Below are 9,758 nucleotides of genomic sequence, written 5' to 3' on the forward strand. Positions count from 1 at the left end.
TATACATTTTCTTTACTTTCAAGTGTTAGTTAACTGCTGCCATTTCGTAAGGTTTATATATCGCATTGCAGGGGTGTTTCCAATTTACTGATGAAGATCATATTTAACCAATGTGGTCATCAATGCTTTCAGTTGCAAATAACTTCAAATGGGAACATTCCTAACCAAATTATGGTCTCTGGACTTCAATAAGGCAATGGTGGAAAAAAAGAGAAGAGAGATCCAGAAAAGAGCTTAAGTTTTTTTAGTGTTTCTGAATATACCTCCTCTACAAAGAAGGCTATAAATAGTAGAGGGTTTTGGGTCTTTTTTAATATAAAATAGCTGTACATTTGGATACCGTACCATATCCCATAACGATGTACAAGTAATTAATGTGGCAGAGAATGAGAAGTATAGTTCTGTTCCTTTCCACCACTGCTTTTATCCCACCATTTATTTTGAATTTTGCATGGTTTCTTTGAATCTTACTCCTCCAGAGACTTCCCAGGACTCAGCACACTTGTTGTTTCTTCCACCTGCTTTACTGGGAGTACTAACCCAGTAGTTATATCAGCTGCCAATAGTTTTGTTAAGTTCCAGATTGTTTTTGCATTGTGGAAAATGTGTGAAAAGTAACAACAGGAGAACAGACGTCAGCTGAATCTGTAGAATAATATATATCCTCCATTAATCCCTTGATTATTCAAGACATTATAGAAAATTGTTGCCCTTGATAGCAGTCACTATATTCAGATACTCTAGATTGCCTTCTGTTCTGTGGGATTACAGCTTCAGAATGTACAATATTTAGAACAAAGATTTTTTTTCAATAGGAGCAGGAAGCACTGACACCCCATACTTATCTCCATTCTTCACAGGAATTGGAGGGAATATAGTTATACCACGATGTAATCAAACATTAGGGAGGCTGATGAGAGCAGAGATTTTATGATTGCCTAAGATCATAAATACATATGTACATGTATAGGAATATGTATAATGGAAGGAGGCTGTGGAAAAGGATTGTAAGCAGTTTCTTTTAGAGTCTATCTGCTGAATTCAGGCTGAATAATAATAATACGTACCATTATTACTGAAATTAATCAGTTGTACAGTGACCCAATTTAGGTTTTGATTCCATAAGATGCAAGATAAAATGTCACCTCAGAACTTAGTGGTAATTTTAATATTTCTGTAAGATTCTTCTTGGTTCTTTTTACCAGACATGTAGATCAGACTATCTGCACTGTTCTCTATGTCAAGAAATCTTTTTTTCCAATAGAAGTGGCCAAGCACTGGCATAGGATTTCCATGAAGGCTACAGAGTTTCTATCTACTGTAGATATTCAAAACCTGTCTGGACTCAGCCTGGGGTGAAGTTGCTTTGAGCAGTGGGGTTGGACAGGACAGCCTACAGCAGTCCATTCCCATCTCAACTTTTCTGCAGTGCTGTGAAATGCTGTGAAATGAACTGCAAAAGCAATCTAAAGCCAACAGTTACTGCAAACTGGAACACTTGGTGGAACAAGTTCCACCTGTGCAAAAACAGGCCTAGGGGTGTTGATTGAACTTTGGTTGAACAAGAGCCAGTAATATGCCCGGGTGGCCAAGACAGCTTGTATCAGAAAATCAGAGATGCCAACAGGAGCAGAAAGATGATCATCCCTCTATACTCAGCCCTGGTGAGTCTGCACCTTGAGTAATGTGTTCAGTTTTGGGTCCCTCACTACAGAAAAGACACTGAGACTCTTGAGTGTGTCAAGAAAAGAGCAACAAAGCTGTGAGGGGTCTGGAGCACAAGTCTTCTTGAGGCTGACTGAGGGAGCTGAGATTGTTCAGTCTGGAGAAGAGGAGGCTCGGGGGAGACCTTATCACTCTAACTACCTGAAAAGAGGTTGTGTTGAGGTGGGGGAAAGCCTCTTCTCCCACGTAACTAGAGACAGGATGGGAGGCAATGGCCTAAATTCACATCAGGGGAGGTTCAGGTTAGATATTTGGAAAAATATCTTCTCCAAAAGAAAGGTGACTGCCCATGGAGGTGGTGGAGTCACTGACACTGGAGGTGTTCAAGGAACGTTTAGACATTGTATTGAGGGACATGGTTTAGTGAGAACTACCGGTGAGCAGTGGTCAGTTGGACTGGATGATCTTATAGATCTTTTAGCCAACCATAGTGATTCTATGAGTCTATTATTCTAGGGGCTTTATGTCCCTACCCTCACTCTCAGGAGGGGGAAAGGTGCTGTTGTCTGATGGATTTGGGTTGGTGTGATACGGCAAAACTCCACCATGTATTGTTGCTGCCTACTCTCTGCCTTCTTAACTTGTCTGTCATCTCTTGTAACTCAGACAACGGTAATTTTCTGTAGCAAAATGGACTTTTTTAAATAATTCAGATCTGTTTCTCACTGAAAGCAGCAGGAAGCAAGCACTTTTTCTACAGGTAGTGTAGAAATCAGCTCGCAAACACTGGATATGCTGTACTCTCTGTTGTGCATGTAATCCATCTGTAACTTTACCAGAGCACCTACGCAATAGTCCCAAGGCACAGGAGCCCAAAACAGTGCTTTTGTTGCTAGAGGAAACATTCTTTTTTTTCTCCACTGAAGTGCTGCAGTCCAGTGCTTCAGTCTACAACAATATTCATCTCAGGTCTATATAACACCTAATCAAATTCATAATGATTGAAAAAAGCACTCCTTTGGTATACTCAATATCTATCCAGAATACACTCTCTTCTACTCCAAACCGGACTTCTACATAATAACAAGGGAACACAGCTTGGCTCTATCTACCAGCACCATCTGCTGTTACCTTAGAGAAGGTTATGTTACAGCACATGATAGTTATAAATCTGTCATGATGCTCTCTTCTGTCATGATATCTATAGAGATAGCTCTTTACATGCAATCATAAAGATTTTTTCTGTTTATAAAATCACATTCATAAAATCATAGAACAGTTTGAGTTGAAAGAGACCTTTGAAGGCCATCTAATCCAACTCCTCTGCAATGAACAGGAACTGCTCCATGAGGTACTCAGAGCCCTGTCCAGCATGAAGTTGAAAGTCTCCAGGGACATCTCCACCACCTCTCTGGGCAACGTTTCAGTGCTTCACTACCTTATTATAAATACCTCTTCCTTATTATACAATCTAAATCTCCCCTCTTTATTTTGAAACCATTTCTCATGGTCCTATCACATTCCTAAGTTCTTTACTGAAACTACTGTTCACATACACAGCTTTCAGTGCCTACTTATTTACATAGCTTCTGTTTTGTCTGTCTCTTGTACACTTGAACAAGATTAAGTGCAGTATCTGTCCTTACCAGATTAATATCTGAAATGACCTCTGTTGAGAGGAAAATTTCTTTTGGTCTGGTGCTGGAATGGGCTGCCCAGGGAGGTATCCAAGGTATCACTTTCCCTGGAGGTGTCCAAGAATCACTTAGATGTTGTACTAAGGGAAATTTGGAAATAATGGTGATAAGTAGACAGCTTAGAAGGGATGATCTTGAAGGTCTTTTCCAACCTTGGTGATCCTAAGATCAATTTAGCTACTACAATAAATGTGATGGTAATTCTGTGAGGTATAAAATTTGGAGAACACAATTCTCTCCCTTGCTTCTGCTTTTGCTGTTTGTTTCTGTGACTTTTTCTTCATATTTTTAATGGGGAAACTCTTTCCCATTTAGGCTGCTAGAATTTCAGAGTATAAAGCAGGAACTGGGCTGTCAACGAATGAAGAAAAAATCATTCTTCATTGTATGCACATATTCTATGAGGTATTTTAAACCTCTTTGTGAACATTAATGATAAAACAAAAAAAAATGGTTTCTTGCTTGTCTTAACATTAATTGCATACATGGCTAGAATTCAAAGAAAATTATTCATATCACAATTTTTTTAACTGAGATTAATTGATCTTTCAGTACTATGAACTAACAAGACTTTCAAGGAATGGTAGGACATTAATTAGAAAAGAGAGCTCTTAATGGTTGCTAAGAAACAAGTATATATTTGTAATCACTCCTTTACCCTCTGGCAGTGAAGCCTTGCCATAGATACAAGAATGTTTCCTTAGGAACAAATCCCTGCCATTTTCAATTAGAAAGCTAAGAATTTAAAAGCTTATTGTTCATTATTATAAGGAAACAGGAAGGGATATCTCCAATAAAGATAGAAAATCATATGCAACATCTGTAGTAAAGCACTAAAGAAGGGCATGATGCTCTGAGCATGTTGTAACAGCAGGGTCCATTGGATGGTTTTGTTGTGGGCCAACTAAGAGCTTCCCAGGGAAAGTTCAGGCATGGCTCAGGAGGAGCAGCTTGACCAGGCGACACTTCCAGAGATATTTCTGATGCAACAATCTCATTTAGGAGATACAAGACACAAGCTGTGCCATACAGTTGGTTTCAGGGCTAGAGAACAACCCCTGATATGCTTTATTTACTTGTCTAGGAATAGATTTAGCAATCTGAGAAATCAATGAATCTATTAATAATAATAATAATAATAATAATAATAATAATAATAATAATAATAATAATAATAATAATAAAGACACCTTTGGAATAACTGGCACTTCAGGTTTTGACAATATTTTCCTTTAATTCCATCTGGCCAGTTTTGTGATGCATCACAGTATTACATTCTTTATTTTAAATACTCCTCACTCTGTTGCCGCATATGCCATGCAAAACAACCTTCTCAAGCCCTGCGCTGAATTTTGTTTATGTGAATTGTTCCCCTTACTGCCATGTGGTTGCATCCCACGAGTGAAGTTAGGCATGTGCTGAAGCATTTACAGAAAGCTTAATTGACTGCATAGGAATATGGGGAAAACAACATCCAAAGCACTTCCAAAACATGTAAAACAATAAAACTGGAAACCTCCAGAGAATTTTTTCTAGTTTCCCTGGAAAGGCTTACAACAGAGAAAGAGTTTTAAACAAAATTGCTATACTTAAATTTACACTCCTTTCAAAGCAGAATTATCTTCAGGTCTTATGAAAGATAGTGAATAATGATAGATATCAGACAGCTTTTGAAATACTGGAAAGATCTTAAAGAAACACAGTAGTGAACACTGAATTTTAGGACGGATGCTGCAAAAGGCAATTGAGGAGAGTGCTCCAGTTAGTTTAACAATGGAAAACAGGGAGAGAACTTCCTTAATCATAGTCTGTGAAAGTCTGGAATTCTAAATTATCGGCATTTCAAAAGCTAATTGAAAAAGACTTGTTACTGTCTACCGATTGCATTTGTTTTACCACATTTACATGACTGATTTATTTTTGACTCAATGCACAGCATATTAGCAGGAATGAAAAAGACATTTTGCTTTGCTCTGAAGTAACGGAATGAGCATGACTAGACACTTTGAGATGGATCACAGCTTGGGACAAAGCCTTGATCTAGGGTCAAAACTTCTTTCAGATTTGCCATTGAATTTCTATTGGAATGAGCCTAGCATGTAGCATCTGCTATTTCTTTTACAGCACAAGATCTAACCTATTCCCAAAGTCCCATCTATTAGTTTGATATAAATCTTTTGCCACTGCTGAAGAATCACTATTGATCCTGATCTTTCTTGCTGACTTACTCTGATCATAGGCTCTAAGATTTACAGAAAGTGGAGGTATCATTTAATGTGTTCTGTGGATTTTCTGTTGTACAGCTTCCAGTGACCATGACTACCTGAATTTGCTGATCCATAAATCATTTCCCATCCTGTTTCCTTTTCTGAAGTACATATGGCAACAAGTAGTTGTCTTATAACATAAAAAATATAAATAAATAATACAGATAAATTTATTTGAATGAGAATATTTAACTTAGTAGAACAGCCTTGACTTTGGGCAAGACAAAAAACACCTTTTTGTTTATTTTTTCACGTTCTTATATAAACGGTCAGCTTCAAGGCACAAGCAAAATTCACATTTTATGTGTCCTAAGTAGCCAAAGATAGCTAAACAGCTTCACTGTTTAGCACATAGGGATTACTATGTCCTGGACAACCAACCTGGCAGCTACTTCTGCAGAACACAAGCAAATTCTAGCAGCAGCTGTTTTACCAAACCAATCCCAACTTCTTAGCTTTGGTATTTCTACTTTGGAATTTACCTATACTTCACTGTTATCACACATATGTTCTCTTGTATGGAAATAAATATTGTTGATTATTTTATAAAATAATTTCTGAATAATTACTGTTTTGTACTTAGCTAATGGCCAAACCAAATATTAAGCACCATCTATCACTACCTCAGACAATTACTCCCCTTTGAACATTAGGAGCATGGAAGCAGGTCTCTACAATTAGGCCTCTCTTTAGTATCTTACTACCATATGACATAGTAAATATGGTATAAAACTAAGCACTGATAATTCTTGCTGTCCACTACCTTTTAATTTACTAATTTTTACATGTATAAGAAAATATTAACTCAGACACTGCTGATTTTACTATCCCTTGCTACATTTTTTGCCTTCTCAAAAGGAAGCTTCTTTTAAACAGAGTCATTCCTTATCTATCTCATTATTTCACAACTCCTTGTGAAGAACATCTTGACCAGATAAAGAAAATGTGAGGCAATTAAAAGTAAGTATGCTTACTGATGAGACACCTAACCCACCAGTGCAATTAAAATCAGACATTTCATTATTTTTAACTTCCAAAGGCACCCAGAAGGATGTGCTTAAAACTTTCTGACACCAGTGGTGAGTAGACGGAAACTTTGTCCTTTATGTAAGCTCTAAAGCTCCTCCAGCTATTTCCATTTCTGCTCCAGGCTTCCAACATTTTCCCATCCACAGCACCCAAAGAAAATGTTTTAAATACCAGATTCTTTTTTTATTTTTCTTTATTTTTCTTTATTTTTTTTTCTTTTTTTTCTTTTTTTCTTTTTATTTTTTTTCCCTCCACTCTTAACAGCATCTTATGAAGTGGCCACTTCTCCTCTTATCTCACTTGAGACACCTTAAGATACAAGGTAGCTATTTCTTAAGAGTGTAATGAAGCCAGGAAAAATAAGCATCCAATATATGTTCAGCTGCATCATAGACACCCCTAAGTACCCGATCTAATGCCAAAGGGAAACCAGACCCAAGCAACCAAAAGTGAGCTACTAGGTTAATATTTCTTTAACGTCAGCATAATGCACAAGGCACTAATGCTATTCTCTTTGGCACTGCTGTCTTCCACCTCTCAAGATGCTGAAGGGATGCTGTTGTTTTTCTTTTTTTTGTTTTGCCAAGGAACCCCAGCAGACCAAGAAGGCTACTGAATCTCATTTGGTGGGTCTGTACTGTGTAATGAAACTTTTGGAGCCTGATTACAGTGACAGTACTCTTCAAAATTTCCATATATATGCTGGACATCCTTAAAAGTTCAAATGAGGTTCTATTTTTTCCCTGGATGTTCCTATTCCAGTGACACTTGATGAAAAATTATTGGCATTAAAAACCTGTTTTTGGTTTCAAAACCTAATGAGAAGTTATGTTATACCTGTTTTGATGGCATGGCACAGTGGCAGAGTTAATGCATTTTTTTTTTTGAACCTGCCACCATTATGTCAATGAGTATGTGAGACTGAAATGTAGCTAGATCACAATCCTCACATCACTGTAAGGCATTCATGAGACCTATCCTGGCGTCCACTATCTTCTATCTTCTGAGGGTCAGCTCAAAAGCAGTTCTTGAAATAATTGTGGTTGGGTGCTTTTTTTTTCCCCAAAAAATTTAAGGGCAGCCTTTCCCAGAGCCATAGTGTCTAGCTTTGATGTGAATGTCAGATTGCCTCAGGTCACTGTAAAAAAGGTTACAGCAAATCATGCTCTGATGCTGGTGTTCAACTTACTAAATATCACAGATGTCATCTCAAAAATTTCACCAGAAAACGTCTGCTGGATTAATATTGCAGTTATCTTGAACATGGAAGCTTATTGAAATATAAATTAAAACAGAGATATAAAAAAATATGTCTTCTGCTGCACTCTATTACAAATACTTTGGCTTTGCTGAACTTACAGTCAATACAAATGCAGGCTTCTGGATTCTACTTAGTGTTCATTGAATTTGCTGACACCATTTCTGCTGTTAATTTACTAGCACTATAGGATAGAAAACAGCCAGGTAGAACAAGCAATTCCTTTATAAAATGATTATCATCCTCTTTGTCCAAACCACTCTCCATGTGGTTATCAGTCCAGTAGTAAATTCAGCAGAGTGGATGGAGCACATGGATAGAGATAGGTAAATATTAACACACATGTAAACGATTTAACAAAACACTGCTTTTCATTAGAGATGTTTATCCCATCCAACTAGTTTTCCATCAAACATGGAGTCTGCTCATCATAACCCCTCAGTACTTACATAAAAGTCATATATGATCTATTAGATCATGTATGATCTATTAGATGATGGTAAAGGGGAATATGCTCCTTAGTAGCAGTTTTAAGCTATGTTTTGTTTTTAATGTTTCTAGTCCAATGCAGATGCATGAGAAACACTCTCCTAACACAGTTCTATAAAAAATTAATTCACAATCCTTTTGACAGTCTAGATAACGACAGTTCTAGATAACTCCCAGATAATTCCCATTTATAATTTAATTATAAATGCAAAATTAGTCTGTACATGATCAAAGAATAGAATAATCAGATAGTGATACAGTTATTCATCCATCTCCATTTTCATCTCTTAAGAACTATCAATCAGATAAAGAATAGCAGCAGGTTGCTTTTTTCCTATTTGGAAAACGAAAAATTATAAAAATAACGTTAATATTATGAAGATGAAAAACAGGTCATTTCTGTCACTATAGGAGCTTGGCAGTTTTATGACCCTCTACAGTACCATTTCTTTTCTTCTACTTATATGCAACATTGTTGAGATGCCTCCGTTTTTTCATAGTGTTGTGGGGCCCTCTAGGTTAACAGTCACTGTGCATAGCATACCTTCACAGGGTAGGGGAATCAGGCATTAAAAAAGAGGGAGAAAAGAAAACACAAGTAAAACATGAATAAAATAATGAAAACTCAAGAACTGTGGACTGAAAAAGGAACAATATTAATGATATGTTTTCTTAGCTTTTTGTTGCATGTTTTATCTTGTTCAAGAACTTCAAATAAGGCATATGACCAACTAAACTGCATGGAAAGAGGAATGTTTTTGCTAGGTGTGAGGGAAAATGGTTCAGTTTAATCCAAATAAGAAAACTCACATCCAGTCCAAAATTACCCACTCTGCTCTGTTAAAACCTGTAGCAGTTTTGACTTCAGTAGGGTTGCACACTTCACATCTCAGTTCCATAGCTGTAAAATAGAAAGTAAAAAACAAAAACAAAAACATGCAGGTTCCTTTTTTCTGCTCTCCAAATGCTGTTTCTAGATTAGTCATAAACATTTGAAAGTGAAGAGTTCTATTCTGCTATATAGATGAGAATTTTATGGGATAAACCAAAGAACAAGTCTGTAATACATTTGTTTCTTTTTCCTCCTTGTTCTTGTTCTTTTTGTTCCTAAATATGAGAATATTATTCTTCATCTGAGGTTCATTTATTGAATTTCAAAAGCCAAAGGTCAAGTCATATGTGTTGCTTTAGAGAGGGTGAAGAAAAAGACAGTTTTGGTACAAAATACTGATCTGAGGTAACTCTTATCTTTCTCTTAGCTCCCATTCTCATTTGCAAATACTGACCATCTGTCCAAATTGGCTTTTTTTAGGCTTCAATTATGAATGAAAAAATGAAAACTGCAAAATTAAA

At 36.7% G+C, this 9,758-nt stretch overlaps 1 pseudogene; it reads left to right on the forward strand.

Annotated features, from left to right (window-relative positions):
• The first annotated feature begins 3,262 nt into the window (after window positions 1-3,262).
• Window positions 3,263-3,428, forward strand: LOC146762863 (U2 spliceosomal RNA; annotated as a pseudogene).
• The last annotated feature ends 6,330 nt before the right edge of the window (window positions 3,429-9,758 follow it).

The sequence above is a fragment of the Coturnix japonica genome, chromosome 1 (genome assembly GCF_054131305.1).
Source record: "Coturnix japonica strain WE chromosome 1, WE-NBRP24, whole genome shotgun sequence".
Taxonomy (NCBI): domain Eukaryota; kingdom Metazoa; phylum Chordata; class Aves; order Galliformes; family Phasianidae; genus Coturnix; species Coturnix japonica.